Genomic DNA, 22,315 nt, shown 5'->3' with positions numbered 1-22,315 from the left:
AAATACATTCTTTAAAAATCAGACAATGTGATTTTATGGATTTTTTTTCTCATTATGTCTCTCATAGTTGAGGTATACCTATGATGAAAATTACAGGCCTCTCTCATTTTTTATGTGGGAGAACTTGCACAATTGGTGGCTGACTAAATACTTTTTTGCCCCACTGTATAGACATTTTGATACACTGATAAATACTCTAGTACCATGTACATCACACCAATATGTATTTATTTGTAGTGAAGTGCCTTCACTGTTTGTAAATGAAAGCACTATTAAGAGTTCTGTTTTCACATAACTTTTACCTGATTCTTAAAAAGTCACTAAAGAGCAGTGTAATTGTCTTCATACGTATACTGTATTCACTGATGTTTAAGTCTGTGTGTACTCTCCATTCTTATTGCTTGTGTGACAATGATGGGTACATTTACAATCCTGGATGTTGATGTGTCTTATGTGTGCACTTCTATATTTACACCAGAAGTTCTTTCAGTTTACTTTAGGCCAAAATGGTGCACCAACATCTTGGCGCATTTATGGTGCATAGCATCACAATTTAGGTTATGCCCACTTTCTGTTTATGTCACAGCCCTTTTCCGATAAGCCCCACCACGGTGGCGGGTGAGGCACAGCCTCTTGATTACTATTCTCTGTTAACCTGGGCTATTGGCTTTAATGTATTTTTACATTCTCACCAACCCCCCCCCCCCCCAAATCCAGCAAATTAGGAATTTGATTGTGCCAAAATTGCAGCTGTTTTATGCTTCATTGGTACATCCTGTGACCTGTGGTTTCACTGACTCTTCCTGATCCAGTGAAGTTTCATATAAATAGCTTCAGGGCTAGGAGTTGCAATTTCCATCCAGGTATACGAGAAATAACTGGAGTAGGAAGTGGCAGATTTGTTGCAGACATTTCTGCAGCTACCATAGAGCTTGCTATTAGAATGCAATGCCTGCAAGGGGCAAGAATAGACTCCCAGCAATATATGAAATAATAAAGGGGATAAATCAAATAAAATCCCAGGGGAGGTGCATGTAATACTTAACTTTTAATTTTACAAAGTTAAAATCGTCACCAAAAAATTAGTGCTCAAATAACCCAAACGAATAAATATAAATGTTCTGGTTACGATATGGATCTTACTCCAGAAACAATATCAAGCATACAGGGTGTCGCTCTCAACGCGTTTCTGCCACTAATGATATGGCGTCATCAGGAGAGACAAAAGATAAAGCTTGAAATACCTTAGAATTGTGGTACTAAGAGCACCCTATAAATAAATAAACCAATGTGACTAAGAGATCACGGCAAGGACTGTCTGTATCAGGCCACCTGCAAAGAAAGCACAACAGAAAGGTACCGGTGTCATTTATGTGCTCCAAGCATAATAAAACACATGAGCAATTCATGCGGAGCATACACTCACTGTGCCGTGGATATTTTCCAGAAAACCTAAAGAGGAAAGCACATAGAGAAAAGCCCCTATCAGTAACTGTCCAGCTGGTACCTGTAAAGAAGAAACACTCTTCCGCAGTATGCGGCTACTCACAGTTCCAGTTTGCCGATATCCGTGATCCCAGGATCCGAGCATCCAGGGTATCTATACCCATGCCCTTTGCCTTTGGCTATGCTAAAACTCCATATGTATGCTGATATGTTGCCTCGGACCAGTTTGTATTAATATAATTATGGGAGTTACCAATGAATTATGGCAATAGTGCCCAGTCATTTAGGGTACCTAGACTTCTCATTATGTATGTATGCACTCCTATGGTCTGATTTATGCATAGGCAGGTTTTTCTATGCACCTGTTATATATGCATAAGGCATCTCCGTAGTATTGCTTATTAAATATATATTTATGAATAGTTTTAGGTTACATACTTAACCTCTATCCCGCTAGTTCCTCCTTAATTTGCTTCAAACATCTAGCCATTATGAATATACCAGGTTATAAGAGTGTTTACCATAGCCGTAATCACATGATTCTTTTGTTTTCATTGCGGCCGTCACCTGACCGCGCGCTGCACGATAATCGCCGGCCCCCATGACGTCAATCAGGGGCGCGGCGGAAGTGACGCGCGGCTCGGCCAGCACATAAGACGTCACACGCCGTGATCCCAGGTACGGAAGCGCATTAGCAGCCGGCACTTACTGCAAGGCTCCCCGCCACTGCGGGTTATAGCGCACCGTCCTGGGATCACGGATATCGGCAAACTGGAACTGTGAGTAGCCGCATACTGCGGAAGAGTGTTTCTTCTTTACAGGTACCAGCTGGACAGTTACTGATAGGGGCTTTTCTCTATGTGCTTTCCTCTTTAGGTTTTCTGGAAAATATCCACGGCACAGTGAGTGTATGCTGCGCATGAATTGCTCATGTGTTTTATTATGCTTGGAGCACATAAATGACACCGGTACCTTTCTGTTGTGCTTTCTTTGCAGGTGGCCTGATACAGACAGTCCTTGCCGTGATCTCTTAGTCACATTGGTTTATTTATTTATAGGGTGCTCTTAGTACCACAATTCTAAGGTATTTCAAGCTTTATCTTTTGTCTCTCCTGATGATGCCATATCATTAGTGGCAGAAACGCGTTGAGAGCGACACCCTGTATGCTTGATATTGTTTCTGGAGTAAGATCCATATCGTAACCAGAACATTTATTTTTATTCGTTTGGGTTATTTGAGCACTAATTTTTTGGTGACGATTTTAACTTTGTAAAATTAAAAGTTAAGTATTACATGCACCTCCCCTGGGATTTTATTTGATTTATCCCCTTTATTATTTCTGCAGCTACAAAATATTTCCTATGGTTATGAATTGGATGGTTTCTTCATTATGTGCAGAAATGACAGCATGTGCCACATGTGAATACACCTTCTGTGTCAGCAATGCTAAAGGATGAAAACATGATATCCTAGACATCAAGACCTAGGTGCCAAAACAAAAAGCAGAGTATAAACATTCAAGGGTAGAGAATTGGATTTCTTTATTGTCATTTTAATTGCAACCATTTTCTAATGGACACAAAGGCATATTTGGGACATGGAGTGGGCAGCCTTGATGTCTAGCTACATGACAAAGAGCCTCCACACTGACATGGGAAGCTTTTCATCATTTAGCTTAAGCTATCTTGTCTAAAGACTGTAATGCTGCCAGCAGAAGAGTAGAAGGTATGCAGATGTCATTGCTCCTTCTCTGAGTGTTACTTTGTGTACATACATTGTAAAAAGGCTGCCGCTCTCCTAAATAAATAATGATAATGACAGTTAATAGGTTCAGTGTCTCCCCAGTGAGAAGTCTCCCAGAGTCCCTTGCTTCTGAGAACGTGAGGAGCTCATGAATATTCAAAACTGTCACATGATCACGTTGCTATGACACAAGGACCCAAAAATACATCCATTCAAAATTGGAGCAGCAATAAAGGTCCTTGAGTGACAGACAGAGGGACACAGAGTAGTGGTCACAGACAGCCTTATGATGGCAGTATAGAAATTTAAAGAGAAATATGTTAGAAGGATTCTAATGCACTGACCACTGTAATGCCTGGCAGGAAGGGTCAGAGTGATATTCTGTAGAACATACAGGGATTGGCCAGATATCTCTATGTGAGAGGAAGGCACAGATAGAATGAGACAGCTGCATGGCAGCAGGACTCAAAGTGACAAAGAGAAAGACAGTTGCTTGGCAGCAGGATACAAAGCTGGAGACAAGGACGGGCACAGTTGTGTGACATAAGGAGACAAGCAGCTGTGCAAAGCAAATGACAAAGACAAAAGATACCAGTGGAATACAGAAAAGAAGGAATGGTGTTACATAATAGGGGTGAAGACACTTAACAATACTGTAGAAGTCTTAAATATTATTTATAATAAGCATATATTATAAGCATAGTCTAAATGAAATGTATTTTCACCATCATTAATTACAACGCATTTGACCAATTACAGTCATGTACAGAGGGTACTCCCGTGGAAAACTTTTTTTTTTCTTTAAATCAACTGGTGGCAGAAAGTTAAACAGATTTGTAAATTACTTCTATTAAAAAATCTTAATCCTTTCAGTACTTGTTAGGGGCTGTTTACTACAGAGGAAATGCTTTTCTTTTTGGATTTCTCTTCTGTCATGACCACAGTTTTCTTTGCCGACCTCTGCTGTCCAGAGCAGGAGAAATCCCCATAGCAGATATATGCTGCTCTGGACAGTTCCTAAAATGGACAGCAGAGGTCAGCAGAGAGCACTGTGGTCGTGACAGAAGAAAAATCCCCCAAAAATGTGACTGACCAGGGGACAGGGAGAGTGAGCCCTAAACTGACCCTAAAACGACTCTCCTTGCCTACTTGCCCATCCACCCTAAACAGTGGATCGACAATTGGGTGCCGGTCCCTCCCTGAACTAAAGTGCAGGGGCCTAATAAAAATACTAATAAATAGTCAGTCACAAACCAGAAACATAACAGGAACATAGAACTCTATAGTATAAAGTTCAGAGGACACAGATCAGAGAGTTGGTACAGAGGACACAATATCAGCGGACATGAACAGAGCACTCAGTGGTCATGAACAGAGGACACTATAGATAACCGGTCATGAACAGAACTCCAAAGATCTAAATGAAGAACTAATAAACATAGAGTTCAAAACACCAGACAGGAAAACGGATAAGTCTGAACATACTCCAGAACAAAACAGGAATAAGTTTAATCCCCTAGAAAAACCTCCGGTAGACACAGGAATAACAATACCCTCTGAGTCCCCACTGACAGGTAACAGGGATGCCAAGTTACAACTCAGAAAACAGATACAACAGGATATAATTATAGAACACTGTTCACACTGAACACAAGACAGGAAAAATCGCAATTCCTCAGAACACCTCCAGTATAACAATACCCTCTGAGTCCCCATGGACAGGTAAGGCTGGGTTCACACTACGTTTTGTCCCATACGGGAGCGCATACGGCAGGGGGGAGCTAAAAGCTCGCGCTCCCGTATGTGACCGTATGCGCTCCCGTATGTCATTCATTTCAATGAGCCGACCGGAGTGAAACGTTCGGTCAGGTCGGCTCATTTTTGCGCCGTATGCGCTTTTACAACCGGACCTAAAACTGTGGTCAACGTTTCACTCCGGTCGGCTCATTGAAATGAATGACATACGGGAGCGCATACGGTCACATACGGGAGCGCGAGCTTTTAGCTCCCCCCTGCCGTATGCGCTCCCGTATGGGACAAAACGTAGTGTGAACCCAGCCTAACAGGGATGCCTGAATACACAGGATATAATTATAGAACACTATTCACACTGAACACAAGACAGTAATAATTGCAATCCCTTCAGAACACCTCCCGTAAACGCAGGAATAACAATACCTTCTAAATAGACAGGCTATAGAAATAGAACACTGTTCACACTCAACACACAAACTGGACACTCCACTAACGAAGTAGCCATTAATAATAAATCCAAATGGACTACTGTCCAGCGGCACACTCCAGAGTGTGGTCAGAAGCTGACCCAGTAGGAAAACAGAAATATAAAACACAGAACTTCATATAAACAGATACAAGAGAAAACACAGTGTGAACAGACACATAGCAAAAAGAACATACAAATCCTAAAACCAGCTAAACAAACAGCTTTAAAGGGGTATCCCTAGACATCTTATCCCCTATCCTGTCACGCCCCCTCCCTTAGACTTGCATTGAGGGGATGGGGCATGATGTCACACGGGGGCAGAGTCGTGACTTCACAATCTTCCGTTCCCGTGGTCGGGAGCCAGAACCTCAAGCAGATACAGGTGGGTGCTGCATGCTATATTGCGGGGGTCCCCAGCGGCGGGACCCCTGCGATCAGACATATTATCCCCTATCCTTTGGATAGGGGATAAGATGTCTAGGGGTGGAGTACCCCTTTAAATCTACTTAGATCATGACACATAACATTGGCTAAAACCAGAAAATGCAAAGTGCATGCTAAAACAGAGATAGCAGATTAAAAGCTCAAACAAAGAGGGTTTGAAAAAAAAACTGATTTAAAAAAAAAAAAAAGTTTTCCACAGGAGTACCCCTTTAAGTATAGGTTATGAAACTAGATTTTATCACAACCTCTTACAGACTGTTATATTTGGGGACCCTCAAAACCACTCTCAGAATGGACTTCCTTCCCACTACTATACTATTTTTAGGTTTTATATTCTGTTTTAATCAATCTCAGGATATCATTGTATAGGGACGTTATAAAAATATTGGGGGAAATGTATCACGGGTGGTGTAGGTGAACAATTTTTCTACACCTTTAACCCCCTAAAGATGCAGCCCATTTTGGCCTTGAGGAAGCAGACAATTTTTATTGTTGTGTTTGTTTTTCCTCCCCACCTTAAACCCCTTAAGGACAGGGTTTTTTTCCGTTTTTGCATTTCCGTTTTTTGCTCCTTGCCTTTAAAAAATCATAACTCTTTCAATTTTGCACCTAAAAATCTATATGATGGCTTATTGTTTGCGCCACCAATTCTACATTGTAATGACATCAGTCATTTTGCCCAATAATCTACGGTGAAACGGAAAAAAAATCATTGTGCGACAAAATTGAAAAAAAAAAACGCCGTTTTGTAACTTTTGGGGGCTGTCACCCCATTGCTAGAGTAGCAATGGGGTGACAGAACAGTAGCCCACTCCACATCTTACAGAGGTCCCAGATCACCCTCCCATTTAGTGCGGACCAACAAAAGGAAGTTCTCCCTTGGTAGGCGTTTAAAAGTTCTTTATACAGCCTTGAGAGAACACCATCAGATTCTGATTTGGTAAAGATGGACTCCAATATAGCATTAGTATGGAACTCCAGTGATCTCGAGCGACCCTGCACCTCATAAACATGACACAGTTGTAGATGTCTTTAAAAAAAAAAAAAAAAAAGTAAGAACCCGGCAGCTTGAGCCTGGAGAGCCCTAAGTGATTTAAATATAGCATTTGTGCACAGCTGCTTCAATCTATGTAACCTCCACCCTTTCCAGCATCATGAAAGGAGGAAAATTCTGGCAAACCAAAGTTATGCCACAGAGGTGTAAATTTAGTGTATCCTGTTAAACCTAGGATTGTCCTGGCCTTTCTCTAGACCTTACACAGTAGAAGAGTAGTGGAAGAAGCATCTGGGGGCCTGGTGAGAGACCCAATTTCCAGAATATGTAAAAGTAACGACCACCATGCTTAGCCATAAACAATCTACCCGCGGGGCCTAGAGTAGTTGGAGGTTTTGTTTTTATGCAGTGCACTTTATGGTAAGTTCTTTTTATTCTGGGGGTCAATACAATTAAAACAATACCCATGGCTACAAGATTTTCTATTATTGTGCTTAAACGTATATTGTTAAAAAAGTATAAAAATTCACAGAGGGGGTAGACACTTTAAAACTTAATGTTTAATCAAGTTTGCATAAAAAAAAAGAGCCCACTACACAATAATAGAACAGGAAGCACTGGAAGAGAAGGAATTAAAGTTAATAGTGTAGGCCTCCATTTCCACCTTTTGAACTTAATTCAACCAGAACCAGATGTAATGGGGCCAATGTTATAAGGTACCAATGTTATGATCTGGGGTGTAATAACCCTAGTAGTCCCTAACGGGTGAGTGTACTGTGACTACCCCTGCGCCCATAGGGACTGTTGGGGCACTTGCCCTAAAAAGGGCCACCCCAGCCCTGATCTAACCCTTTGCCTCACCATGGCTATTCTTAAAGAATAATCATACCCATAAGAAACAAACCCGACATGTTTCCAACCATGTAAGGTGGATTCCTTAGGAGCTGTAAAGATAAGGGTACTTAGATACAACCAATAACTGGGATAAACACAATTATATGGCGACAGTGGCTAAAAAAAACCTATAGAGGTACAGTTATTTAGAATTTGACACATAGGGAACTAACGTCCAGTTTACAGACTTACACAAAACTAATGCAAATAAAGAGGGGTTAGACAAGCAGAAAACATCCTCATTTGTGCCTGCACAATGGATATAACATAACCATGGCCAGCTTGTTACTCACTGTGCTGGTGGACACCCACAGTGGCCGGGATTCACGGGCCATGCTCTGTAGTAGAAGAGTCTCCAGCCCAGCAGGACTTATCCTGGCTACAGTAGTGTGCCCAGATCGCTCCTTTTATGCTAATGCTGCCACAGCCAATGCGCAACATTGCTAGGAAGCACAGGACGTTTCCACCTGTGATGTCAAAACTGTCAAACTTGGCGTATTTAACACCTGCTTTCAACACGCAACATTACAATACTGGATTCCCTATTACGTGGTCACAGTAGTACAGTGCCGTCACTAGGGAAACCATCAGATGCCAGCAAAACACTATAACCGACTAATTCAGGAGTAGGCATATACCTCGATTATCAAACCTCCGGGGGGGGTGGGGGGTGAATACGTTTTGAATTACCTAGACCATCAATACCTATTGTTTAAAATCACCAGGTGTTAGATGCCTAAGCCCTGACAGTATATAAGGGTCACAATATTAGGATAAATAGGTGGAAGGGGGAACTACTGTCCATAGGTTGGAAATAACAGACGAAATTGAGGTGTTCTATAAGACCCCTAGGCATCTGTAGATGATAGATCCACCATGTTTAAGTCTGCAGGAGCCTGTCCCAGTCCCCCCCTCCCCCAATCAGGGGTCTAACAAGCTTAACCCCCACAAACGCAAGCACCCCCCTGGTCCCCACAATGATTCTCATTTACATGTCTCGCCACTGGCTTATCTACCCCATTAGCAATGTCTCTCCGATGCTCTCCTATCCGTCTCCTAAACTCATGAATCGTTTTCCCTATGTATTCCATTCTACAGGTACAAGTCGCTTTGTAAATTACCCCACTACTCCAAGGGCGGACTGACAACACTCAGGGCCCCTGGACCAAAAAAAGCAAGGGCCCCCTGCGATGCTCCGCCGCTGGTCACACTTCTGCCCCTATTCCACCCAAATCCATCGACCACCCCTACACACAAAATAAACAAAATTTTATATATAAGAAACACTTAAAGTAGGTAAAATAATTTTCCATGACCAATAATACCTATATACAATGAGGAAATATATACCACCATACAATAACTGGATAATACCGCCATACTGTACTGCATAAAACCACTAAACACAGACCAGTATACTATACAGGGTCTGTATACATATACAGGACCATATGGCGGTAGATATCAGCTGTACATAGGATGGGGGAGATTTGTCAAAACCTGTCCAGAGGAAAAGTTGCCCACAGCAGCCTATCAGATTGCTTCTTTCATTTTGCAGAGGCATTGTTAGAAATTAAAGAAGCGAGCTGATTGGTTGCTATGGGCAACTGGGCAACTTTTCCTCTGGACAGGTTTTGATAAATCTCCCCCGATATGTATACCATATAAGTGATTACAGTTACATAAAGGGACTCACAATTACGTATTTTCTGATCAGCGGCGTCCTCTTTCCTTTTCTTCTCCGTCTGGATCAGACCACCATGTCGATCTCATCTGCAGGACAAACATGTTAGACTCTGCATTTTTCCAGTGCCCTCCTCTCCTCTATACAATCTTCCCATTTATAGGACCACAAACTGTAATAATGCCCTCCTTGGTATACTGCACTGTAAAAGGGCAGGGAGGTAGGTATCCAGGTAAATAGGTAGGTAGATCAGAAAGCCAGATATGTAGGTAGGTGACTAGCTAGGTACTTAGGCAGCCATATATGAAGGCCAGGTATGTACATAGTTAGGCAGCCAGGTATGTAGGTAAGTAGTTAGGCATCCAGATAGTTAGTCAAGTATGTAGCCAGCACCCCCTCCACCCAGTGGCGGTCCAGAGTCTAGTCTCTAGAGGAGCACTATTAGAGCGTTATGTGTTAGCGGACAGAAAATTAGATGTTGCTTACGGAAGTTACAGGTAGATAATGTCCCCAGGAGGTAGTGGCCCCTAGTAGATGCCCCTAGGTAGTTATTGTCCCCCAGGTAGGTTATGCCCCCTGTGGGTAAATCCCCCAGATAGCTGCCCCTGTATGAAAACCCCCTATGCGGGTAGCTCTCCTATTAGTTTGGTAGTTTGTCCCCATATTAGATAGGCAGGAACATAGCAGATAGTCCCTCACATTAGGTGTAGGCAGCAGAGTTCCCCCACAGTAGGTGTTTGCAGCAGTGTACCCTCACATTAGGTGTAGGCAGCGGGGTACCCTCACATTAGGTGTAAGCAGTGGGGTTCCCCCACAGTAGGTGTAGGCAGCCCCCCCCCCACAGTAGGTGTAGGCAGCGGGGTCCACCCACAGTAGGTGTATGTAGCGGGGTCCCCCCACAGTAGGTGTAGACAGCAGGGTCTCCCCACAATAGGTGTAGGCAGCAGGGTCCCCCCACAATAGGTGTAGGCAGCGGGGTCCCCCAAGAGTAGGTGTAAGTAGCGGTGTCATCTCCCATTAGGTGTAGGCAGCGGGGTCCCTCACAGTAGGTGCAGGCAGCAGGGTCCCCTAACAGTAGGTTTAAGCAGCGGGGTTTGCCAACAGTAGGTGTAGACAGCAGTGTCCCCTGATATTAGGTGTAGGCAGCGGGGTGCCACAACAGTGATTTTAGGCAGCGTGGTCCACCAACAGTATGTATAGGCAGCAGGGTCCCCTACAGTAGGTGTCAGCAGGGGGGGTCCCCCCACAGTAGGTGTAGGCAGCGGGGTCCCCCCACAGTATGCATAGGCAGCAGGGTACCCTCACAGTAGGTGTAGGTGGCGGGGTCCCCCGACAGTAGATGTAGGCAGCGGGTCCTCCCACAGTAGGTGTAGGCAGCGGGGTTCCCTCCACAGTAGGTGTAAGCAGTGGTGTCCTCTCACATTAGGTGTAGGCAGCGGGGACCCCCACAGTAGGAGCAGGCAGCGGGGTCCCCACACAGGAGGTGTAGGCAGCAGGGTTCCCTCCCACAGTAGGTGTAAGCTGCGGGGTCCCCCCAAAGTAGGTGTAAGCAGCTGAGTCCCCCCACAGTAGGTGTTTGCAGTGGTGTCCCCTCACATAAGGTGTAGGCAGCTGGGTCCCCCCACAGTAGGTGTAGGCAGTGGGGTCCCCCTACAGTAGGTGTAGGCAGCGGAGTCCCCACACAGTAAGTGTAGACAGCAGGGTGCCCCCACAGTGATTGTAGGCAGCAGGGTCAACCCACAGTAAATGTAGGCAGCGGGGTCCCCCCATTGTAGGTGTAGGCAGCGGGTCCCCCCACAGTAGGTGTAGGCAGCGGGGTCCCCCAAGAGTAGGTGTAAGCAGCGGTGTCATCTCACATTAGGTGTAGGCAGCAGGGTCCCTCACAGTAGGTGCAGGCAGTGGGGTGCCCTAACAGTAGGTTTAAGCAGCGGGGTTTGCCAACAGTAGGTGTAGACAGTGGTGTCCCCTGATATTAGGTGTAGGCAGTGGGGTGCCCCCACAGTGATTTTAGGCAGCAGGATCCCCCCACAGTACGTGTAGGCAGCAGGGTCCCCCCACAGTACTTGTAAGGAGTGGGGTCCCCCCACAGTAGGAGCAGGCAGAGGGGTCCCCCCACATAAGGTGTAGGCAGCGGGGTTCCCCCCACAGTAGGTGTAGGCAGCGGGGTTCCCCCCAAAGTAGGTGTAAGCAGCTGAGTCCCCCCACAGTAGGTGTTTGCAGTGGTGTCCCCTCACATTAGGTGTAGGAAGCTGGGTCCCCCCACAGTAGGTGTAGGCAGTGGGGTCCCCCCACAGTAGGTGTAGGCAGCGAGGTCCCCCAACAGTAGGTGTTTGCAGCGGTGTCCCCATACATTAGGTGTAGGCAGCGGGGTCCCCTCACATTAGGTGTAGGCAGCGGGGTATCCCCACAGTAAATGTAGGCAGCGGGGTCCCCCCACAGTAGGTGTAAGTAGCGGGGTCCCCCCACAGCAGGTGTAGACAGCAGGGTGCCCCCACAGTGATTGTTGGCAGCGGGGTCCCCCCACAGCAGGTGTAGGTAGCGGGGTCCCACCACAGCAGGTGTAGGCAGCGGGGTCCCACCACAGCAGGTGTAGGCAGCAGAGTCCCCCCACAGTAGGTGTAGGCAGCGGGGTCCCCCAAGGGTAGGTGTAAGCAGCGGTGTCATCTCACATTAGGTGTAGACAGCGGGGTCCCTCACAGTAGGTGCAGGCAGCAGGGTCCCCCCACAGTAGGTGTAAGCAGAGGGGTTTGCCAACAGTAGGTGTAGACAGCGGTGTCCCCTCATATTAGGTGTAGGCAGTGGGTGTAGGCAGCAGGGTCCCCCCTCAGTAGGTGTAGGCAGCACGGTCCCACCACAGTAGGTGTAGGCAGCGGGATCCCCCCTCAGTAGGTGTAGGCAGCGGGGTCCCACCACAGTAGATGTAAGCATCATGGTCCCCCACAGTAGGTGTAGGCAGCAGGGTCTCCCCACAGTAGGTGTAAGGAACGGTGTCATCTCACATTAGTTGTAGGCAGCGGGGTGCCTCACAGTAGATGCAGGCAGTGGGGTCCCCCCACAGTAGGTGTAGGCAACGGCGGGGTCCCCCAACAGTAGGTGTTTGCAGAGGTGTCCCCTCACATTAGGTGTAGGCAGCGGGGTCCCCTCACATTAGGTGTAAGCAGCGGGTCCCCCCACAGTAGGTGTAGGCAGCGGGATCCCCCCACATTAGGTGTAAGCAGCGGGGTTCCCCCACAGTAGGTGTAGGCAGTGGGGTCCCCCCAAAGTAGGTGTAAGCAGCTGAGTCCCCCACAGTAAGTGTTCGCAGTGGTGTCCCCTCACATTAGGTGTAGGCAATGGGGTCCCCTCACATTAGGTGTAAGCAGTAAAGTCCCCCCACAATAGGTGTAGGCAGCGGGGTCCCCCCACAGTAGGTGTAGGCAACGGAGTCCCCCCACAGGAGGTGTAGACAGCGGGGTGCCCCCACAGTGATTTTAGGCAGCGGGGTCCCCCCACAGTAGGTGTAGGCAGCGTGGTCTCCCCACAGTAGGTGTAAGCAACGGGTCCCCCTACAGTTGGTGTAGGCAGCGGGGTCCCCCCCAGTAGACAAAGGCAGCAGGGTCCCCTAACAGTAGGCGTAGGCAGCAGGTTCCCCCCACAGTAGGTGTAGGCAGCGGGTTCCCCCCACAGTTGGTGTAGGCAGCATGATCCCCTCACAGTAGGTGTAGGCAGCAGTGTCCCCTCACATTAGGTGTAGGCAGCGGGGTCCTCCCACAGCAGGTGTAGGCAGTGTGATCCCCCCACAGCAGGTGTAGGCAGCGGGGTCCCACCACAGCAGGTGTTGGCAGCGGGGTCCCCCCCACAGTAGGTGTAGGCAGCAGGGTCCCCCAAGAGTAGCTGTAAGCAGTGGTGTCATCTCACATTAGGTGTAGGCAGTGGGGTCCCCCCTCAGTAGGTGTATGCAGCAGGGTCCCCCCTCAGTAGGTGTAGGCAGCGGGGTTCCCCACAGTGAGTGTAAGCAGCGGAGTCCCCCCACAGTAGGTGTTTTCAGCAGTGTTTTCTCCCATTAGTTGTAGGCAGTGGGGTTCCCTCACATTAGGTGCAAGCAGCGGGGTCCCCCCACAATAGGTGTAGGAAATGGGGTCCCCCCACAGTAGGTGTAAGCAGCGGGATCCCCCCCACAGTACGTGACAAGCAGCAGGGTCCCCCCACTGTAGGTGTTGGCAGTGGGGTCCCCCCACAGTAAGTGTAGGCAGCAGTGTCCCCTCACATTAGGTGTAGGCAGTGGGGTCCCCCCACAGTAGGTGTAGGCAGCGGGGTCCCCAAGAGTAGGTGTAAGCAGCGGTGTCATCTCACATTAGGTGTAGGCAGCGGGGTCTCTCACAGTAAGTGCAGGCAGCGTGGTCCCTCCACAGTTGGTGTAAGCAGCGGGGTTTCCCAACAGTAGGTGTAGACAGTGGTGTCCCCTCATATTAGGTGTAGGCAGTGGGGTCCCCCCCACAGTAGGTATAGTCAGCGGGGTCCCCCCTCAGTAGGTGTAGGCAGCGGGGTCCCCCCCACAGTAGGTGTAAGCATCTGGGTCCCCCCACAGTAGCTGTAGGCAGCGGGGTGCCCCCACAGTGATTGTAGGCAGCGTGGTCCTCCCACAGTAGGTGTAGGCAGCAGGGTCCCGCCACAGTAGTTGTGAGCAGCGGGGTCACCCCACAGTAGGTGTAGGCAGCGGGGTCCCCCCACAGAAAGCGTAGGCAGCAGGTTACCCTCACAGTAGGTGTAGGCAGCGGGGTCCCCCCACAGTAGGTGTAAGCATCTGGGTCCCCCCACAGTAGGTGTAGGCAGCGGGGTGCCCCCACAGTGATTGTAGGCAGCGTGGTCCCCCCACAGTAGTGGTAGGCAGCAGTGTCCCACCACAGTAGTTGTAAGCAGCGGGGTCCCCCCACAGTAGGTGTCAGCAGGGGGGTCCCCCACAGTAGGTGTAGGCAGTGGGGTCCCCCCACAGAAGGCGTAGGCAGCAGGGTACCCCCCCACAGTAGGTGTAGGCAGCAGGGTCCCCCCACAGTAGGTGTAGGCAGCAGGGTCCCCCCACAATAGGTGTAGGCAGCGGGGTTTCCCCCACAGTAGGTGTAGGCAGCAGTGTCCCCTCACGTTGGGTGTAGGCAGCGGGTCTCCCCACAGTAGGTGTAAGCAACGTTGTCATCCCACATTAGTTGTAGGCAGCGAGGTGTCCCACAGTAGATGCAGGCAGCGTGGTCCCCCCACAGTAGGTGTAGGCAGCGGGGTCCCCCAGCAGTAGGTGTTTGCAGCGGTGTCCCCTTACATTCGGTGTAGACAGTGGGGTCCCCTCATATTAGGTGTAAGCAGCGTTGTCCCCCCACAGTAGGTGTAGGCAGCGGGGTCCCCCGCATTAGATGTAAGCAGCGGGGTTCCGTTACAGTAGGTGTAGGCAGCAGGGTCTCCCCACAGTAGATATAGGCAACGGAGTCCCCCCACAGGAAGTGTAGACAGCGGGGTGCCCCCACAGTGATTTTAGGCAGCGGGGTCTCCCCACAGTAGGTGTAGGCAGCATGGTCTCCCCACAGTAGGTGTAAGCAGCGGGGTCCCCCCTACAGTTGGTGTAGGCAGCGGGGTCCCCCCCCATTAGGCAAAGGCAGCAGGGTCCCCTCACAGTAGGTGTAGGCAGCGGGTTCCCCCCACAGTAGGCGTAGGCAGCATGGTCCCCTCACAGTAGGTGTAGGCAATGGTGTCCCCCCACAGTAGGTGTAGGCAGCAGTGTCCCCTCACATTAGGTGTAGGCAGCGGGGTCCCCCCACAGCAGGTGTAGGCAGCGTGGTCCCCCCCACAGCAGGTGTAGGGGCTGCGGGGTCCCACCACAGCAGGTGTAACCAGCGTGGTCCCCCCCACAGTAGGTGTAGGCAGCGGGGTCCCCCAAGAGTAGGTGTAAGCAGCGGTGTCATCTCACATTAGGTGTAGGCAGCGGGGTCCCCCCACAGTGGGTGTAAGCAGCGGGGTCCCCCAACATTCGGTGTTTGCAGCGGTGTCCCCTCACATTAGATGTAGGCAGCGGGGTCCCCTCACATTACGTGTAAGCAGCATGGTCCCCCCTCAGTAGGTGTAGGCAGCGGGGTCCCCCCACATTAGATGTAAGCAGCAGGGTTCCCTCACAGTAGGTGTAGGCAATGGGGTCCCCCCTAAGTAGGTGTAAGCAGCTGAATCCCCCCACAGTAGGTGTTTGCAATGGTGTTCCCTCACATGATATGTAAGCAGCTGGGTCCCCCCACAGTAGGTGTAGGCAATGGGGTCTCCTCACATTAGATGTAAGCAGCGGAGTCCCCCCACAGTAGGTGTAGGCAGTGGGGTCCCCTCACATTAAATGTAAACAGCAGGGTTTCCCACAGTAGGTGTTGGCAGCGGGGTCCCCCCACAGTAGGTGTAGGCAGCAGGGTCCAGCCACAGTAGTTGTAGGCAGCAGGGTCCCCCCAAAGTAGGTGTATGCAGCTGAGTCCCCCCACAGTATGTGTTTGAGGTGGTGTCCCCCCACAGCAGGTGTAGGCAGCGTGGTCCCCCCCACAGCAGGTGTAGGGGCTGCGGGGTCCCACCACAGCAGGTGTAGGCAGCGTGGTCCCCCCCACAGTAGGTGTAGGCAGCGGGGTCCCCCAAGAGTAGGTGTAAGCAGCGGTGTCATCTCACATTAGGTGTAGGCAGCGGGGTCCCCCCACAGTGGGTGTAAGCAGCGGGGTCCCCCAACATTCGGTGTTTGCAGCGGTGTCCCCTCACATTAGATGTAGGCAGCGGGGTCCCCTCACATTACGTGTAAGCAGCATGGTCCCCCCTCAGTAGGTGTAGGCAGCGGGGTCCCCCCACATTAGGTGTAAGCAGCAGGGTTCCCTCACAGTAGGTGTAGGCAATGGGGTCCCCCCAAAGTAGGTGTAAGCAGCTGAATCCCCCCACAGTAGGTGTTTGCAATGGTGTTCCCTCACATGATATGTAAGCAGCTGGGTCCCCCCACAGTAGGTGTAGGCAATGGGTCTCCTCACATTAGATGTAAGCAGCGGAGTCCCCCCACAGTAGGTGTAGGCAGTGGGGTCCCCTCACATTAAATGTAAACAGCAGGGTTTCCCACAGTAGGTGTTGGCAGCGGGGTCCCCCCACAGTAGGTGTAGGCAGCAGGGTCCAGCCACAGTAGTTGTAGGCAGCAGGGTCCCCCCCAAAGTAGGTGTATGCAGCTGAGTCCCCCCACAGTATGTGTTTGAGGTGGTGTCCCCCCACAGCAGGTGTAGGCAGCGTGGTCCCCCCCACAGCAGGTGTAGGGGCTGCGGGGTCCCACCACAGCAGGTGTAGGCAGCGTGGTCCCCCCCACAGTAGGTGTAGGCAGCGGGGTCCCCCAAGAGTAGGTGTAAGCAGTGGTGTCATCTCACATTAGGTGTAGGCAGCGGGGTCCCCCCACAGTGGGTGTAAGCAGCGGGGTCCCCCAACATTCGGTGTTTGCAGCGGTGTCCCCTCACATTAGATGTAGGCAGCGGGGTCCCCTCACATTACGTGTAAGCAGCATGGTCCCCCCTCAGTAGGTGTAGGCAGCGGGGTCCCCCCACATTAGATGTAAGCAGCAGGGTTCCCTCACAGTAGGTGTAGGCAATGGGGTCCCCCCAAAGTAGGTGTAAGCAGCTGAATCCCCCCACAGTAGGTGTTTGCAATGGTGTTCCCTCACATGATATGTAAGCAGCTGGGTCCCCCCACAGTAGGTGTAGGCAATGGGGTCTCCTCACATTAGATGTAAGCAGCGGAGTCCCCCACAGTAGGTGTAGGCAGTGGGGTCCCCTCACATTAAATGTAAACAGCAGGGTTTCCCACAGTAGGTGTTGGCAGCGGGGTCCCCCCACAGTAGGTGTAGGCAGCAGGGTCCAGCCACAGTAGTTGTAGGCAGCAGGGTCCCCCCAAAGTAGGTGTATGCAGCTGAGTCCCCCCACAGTATGTGTTTGAGGTGGTGTCCCCTCACATTAGGTGTAGGCAGCTGGTCCCCCCACAGTAGGTGTAGGCAGCGGTGTCCCCTCACATTAGGTGTAAGCAGCGGGGTCCCCCCACAGTAGATGTCCACAGCGGGCTCCCCCCACAGTAATTGTAGGTTGCAGGGTCCCGACACAATAGATGTAGGGAGTGGTGTCCCCTCACATTAGGTTTAGGCAGCGGAGTCCCCCCACAGTAAATGTAGGCAGCGGGGTCCTCCCACAGTAGGTGTAAGTAGCGGGGTCCCCCCACAGTAGGTGTAGGCAGTGGGGTCCCCCACAGTAGGTGTAGGCAGCAAGGTCCCCCCCACAGTAGGTGTAGAAAGCCGGGTGCCCCACAGTGATTGTAGGCAGTGGGGTCCCCCCACAGTAGGTGTAAGCAGCGGAGTCCCCCCACAGTAAGTGTTGGCAGCGGGGTCCCCCACACAGGTAGGTGTAGGCAGCGGGGTCCACCCCACAGAAGGCATAGGCAGCAGGGTTCCTTCACAGTAGGTGTAGGCAGCGGGTTCCCCCCACAGTAGGTGTAGGCAGCATGGTCCCCTCACAGTAGGTATAGGCAGCGGGGTGCCCCCACAGTAGGTGTAGGCAGCAGTGTCCCCTCATATTAGGTGTAGGCAGCGTGGTCCACCCACAGTAGGTGTAGGCAGCTGGGTCCCCCCACAGTAGGTGTAGGCAGCGGGGTTCCCCCAAGAGTAGGTGTAAGCAGCAGTGTCATCTCACATTAGGGGTAGGCAGCGGGGTCCCTCACAGTAGGTGCAGGCAGCGGGGTCCCCCCACAGTAGGTATAAGCAGCTGGGTTTCCCAACAGTAGGTGTAGACAGCGGTTTCCCCTCATATTAGGTGTAGGCAGTGGGGTCCCCCCACAGTAGGTATTGACAGTGGGTTCCCCCCTCAGTAGGTGTATGCAGAGGGGTCCCCCCACAGTAGGTGTTTGCAGCGGTGTTTCCTTAAGGTGTAGGCAGCGGGTCCCCCCACAGAAGGGGTAGGCAACGGGGTTCCCCCACTGTAGGTGTCGGCAGCGAGGTACCCTCACAGTAGGTGACGGCAGCGGGGTCCCGCCACAGAAGGTGTCGGCAGCAGGGTCCCCCCTACAGTAGGTGTCGGCAGCGGGGTCCCCCCACAGTAGGTGTCGGCAGCGGGTTCCCCCCACAGTAGGTGTAGGCAGCGGGTTTCCCCACAGTAGGTGTAGGCAGAGTTTTTTCCCCCCTCCCCCCAATCCGAGGTGGAAATAAAAAATAAAAATAAAATGATGCTCACCTTATGTCCCACTTAGCAATCTCCTCAGCAGCAGGGCCAGTGTTTCCCTACCTCCACAGTGCAGGTGCCGATGAGTGATGTCATTTGCGCCTGCACTGGGAGCAGGGGTGGAGGTCACGTGTCCTCTGTGTAGGCGCAGTCGCGGCTCACATGGAGGGGACGCCTTCTCCTGTATGTGTGTGTACCGCACATAAGGCAAAGGCAGCGCTGTTTGGTTGGGACAAGTGTTCTGGATCCTCAGAAGCGGTGGGCCCTGTACTCGGCCAAGCCCTCGGACAATGTCTACTCCACAGTAAATTAAAAAACGGATCTTAAATGGGCACTGTCTTTAAACATGATTTTTAATATTTGATTCCTTATGCCACATACATAACTTTTGTAATTGGCTTCCATAAAAAAAAAAAATGGCCAGAACATATTCCATCTGGTCAAAATCTCAGATTTTGGTCTCCTGCTTGTAATGGCAGGAGACCAAACTTAGAAAGTGTTTCTCTGCACTGAGCTTGATTGACAGCTGCAAAGAGCCTCACTGAAAGCTGCACAGACTGAAAGCTGCTGCAGAGAGCTTGAGGTCTTCTATTCATCACAGTACTGCAACCATTTGAAGGCGGAAGTGGTCCCCCAGCAAGTTCTTTTCTTTTTTAATTTATTTTCTGTCTGTCCATAGTACTGTCTGCTGACACCTCTGTCCAAGTCTGGACAGTTCCTGACATGGACAGAGGTGTCAGCAGAGAGCACTGCGGTCAGACAGAAAAGGAAATAAAAAAGAAATGAACTTCCTGTGGAGCATACAGCAGCTGATAAGTACAGGGAGGATTACGATTTTTTAACAGAAGTAATTTACAAATCTGTTTAACTTTTTGGCACTTCTGGTTGATTTAAAAACAATTGTTTTCCACTGGAGTACTCCTTTAATGACCATTGCAAAAAAGTGAGCCAGATTATTGCATAGCTACAGACTTTCAGAAAAAGGAAATGGGCTATGAATTTATGTAGCTAATTCTTAAGTTACAAATCTGTATGGCATGATCTCATAGCTGTGAGTGGAGGAGCAGGACATCATGGGAAGCTAGCAAAGCAGGAGCACAGTGGGGACTTGAAAATCTAAGAGTTGAAAAAGCGAGAAACAAGAAAGATTAGTATGCACTCTTTTATTCTTTTAATTCATAGTGAGGCAATAAGCAAAGTTTTCTGTTTGCCTGGACAACCCCTTTAGGGTAGAGTCATACATGCCACATTTTGCTGCACATTAGCTGCCACTCATTTTTCTACCCATTAAAGTCATTGGGTAGCAAAATAAGCTGCACAAAATGCGCAGCAAAATAATGCAAGTGTGACCCTTCCCAAGCCAATTTTGACCTAAAGGACAAGGCCAATTTTATTTTTGCATTTTTGTTTTTTCTTCCTCGCCTTCTAAAATCAATAACTCTTTTATATTTCTATCTACAGACCCATATAAGGGCTTGATTTTTTGCATGACCAATTGTACTTTGTAATGATACCAAAAAATGTATGGCGAACCCAAAGAATATTTTTTTAGGGAGGAAATTTAAATGAAAACCACAATTTTGCACACTTTGGAGGGTTCAGTTTTCACACTGTACAATTTACGGTAAAAAATGAATTGTGTTGAGGGGCGGAGCCTAGCCGCGGATAGAGATGGACGCGTGAGCTCTCGGCTCTCCCGTCTGACCAGGGAATCAGCACCCTAAACTCTCTTGTCTTACACGAAATATGGTCAAATACGGCAAGTCAGCTCCAGGAGATCCTGGGGATTCACCAAGACCTAGGAGGAGCCAGGCTTGACATGGCGAAATTCTTCAAGAAGAAGGGAGGCCTCTCTCCCGCTCGCCTGCCCAAGATGGCGCAGGACACGCTCCCACTAAGAGACTCTGGAGATGAAGGTGAGCGAGAGAGCGAAACTGAAGAAGGGGCTCCGGCGCAGCTCACCCAGCAGTTTTTAAAATCTTTCATGAAGAAAGCCCTGACTCAGGCTATCAAGCCGGTCCTAACGGAGCTGGCGGAAATTAAGTCGGAGGTCCAGGCCATTGGCTACCGCACGGAAGCGCTGGAGTCTGCCTGCGCAGTGCTGTCTACCCACTCCTCCGCTATGATGGACCGGGCTACACTCGTGGAGTCCCATCTGAACTCGGTATATGCGCAAATTGAAGACCAAGAAAATCGCAGCCGGCGCACGAACGTTCGTTTCAAAGGACTCCCTGAGTCCTGGGCAAATGAAGCGCTGCCCGGGATTGCCGCTGAAATCTTCGCGGGCTTACTGGGCACTGACCGAGCTTCTAAAGTGGTCATTGAAAGGATCCACAGAGCCCTCAGGCCGAAGCCTAAGCCCACCGAACCACCGAGGGATGTCATTTGTGGGCTGCTATCTTTTGTTGACACAGCGGAGATCCTTCGAGCAGCAAGAGAGCAAAGACCCATCTGCTATGGAGATGCCCAAATTGCACTCTATCAAGATATAGCTCCCTCTACCTTGGCAAAAGGCGTCTCCTGAAACCCTTTCTGGAAAAACTAAGAGAAAAAGGCCTAATGTATGCCTGGCTCTATCCTTTCGGCCTATCGGTCTCCTGTAACAGGCGCAGAATTACCATCAGAACCCCTGCAGATCTCGACAAGGCCTGGTCAGCTCTGGATCTTCCCCCGATGGAGGTCCCCTCCTGGCTCCCGATCTCAGACCTGGCCCCCCTCCCCCTGCTGCCGAAGCTGGACGATTGGAGAATAGCCTCCCGCACGAAGCCTAGCAAGACCAAGAAGGCCGCTGGTAAAGAAAATCCCCCGCAGCGCTGAAGTGAGGAGTGCTGAAGTTTTTCACTCTGCTGGAACCGGAGACTCCACAAGCTGCCGGTTGTTTTATACCCTCACCTGATGCGACCAGGCGCTTCTGAGAGCCTAGATATGGCTTGCTGCCCAGGCGGACTCTCCTGGAAGGAAGGTACTGTACGAAGTCCCTGTCCCCATCCTCCCTCTCCTCCCTCGCCTTAGTTACGGCCCGTCTTCTTCCCATCTTCTTGACCTCGCAGCATACCCACGAACGTTCCCAAGCCCTCACCTCCTCCCCACAGGAACTGCAGTCCCCTACACGCAACAGGATGGACACTCGGAACCTGGGCTCACCCCATTGATTCTCCCTTAACCCTCACGGCCCTAGGACCTCTCTCCCATATCTTCCAGCATCAGCAATCGCCAGTTGACTCCTTGTTTGTATCAGAACCTATTCACTCCTGGTCCCCTGGAAGATACAGGCTTCACTCACCTCCCCCTCCCCCCCCCCTATCCAGTAGGAGGATTGCTGCTCAGGACTGTTAGTTGATGGACCTCGGTCCACATGCAGGCCATTTAGCACTGAACTCATAAGACTCAGCCTTGAAACAACTATAATATGGTGCTATTACTTGAAGGGTCTAGGGGGGGACCACCTCAGGGGTCCTTTGTGGGTGCTGTAACGCGCCTGTGTTTTCTGTCATTGCCTGCGGTGCACTTCCATGTACTCACCTCTTATATACCTGAAGCATCTTCCCCCCCCTTTTTTTCCCCTGCACTCCCTCTGCCTCCACTCCTCCCCTTTCTTCACTTACCTCTCTTCAAGCAGCCTACTGTCCCACCGTCCCCCCCCTCCCCCCCCTCTATTCCACTCCCA

General features: G+C 50.3%; 1 protein-coding gene across 1 annotated transcript in view; it reads right to left on the bottom strand.

The window, feature by feature from the left end:
• The window catches only part of GPR61 (G protein-coupled receptor 61), a 96,664-nt gene that overhangs the window by 3,836 nt on the left and 70,513 nt on the right, over positions 1 to 22,315 (bottom strand). The window lies entirely within an intron of this gene.

This window comes from Hyla sarda, chromosome 2, assembly GCF_029499605.1.
Source record: "Hyla sarda isolate aHylSar1 chromosome 2, aHylSar1.hap1, whole genome shotgun sequence".
Taxonomy (NCBI): Eukaryota; Metazoa; Chordata; class Amphibia; order Anura; family Hylidae; genus Hyla; species Hyla sarda.
Note: the sequence above shows the minus strand (reverse complement) of the source record. Positions and strands in the feature narration are given on the sequence as shown.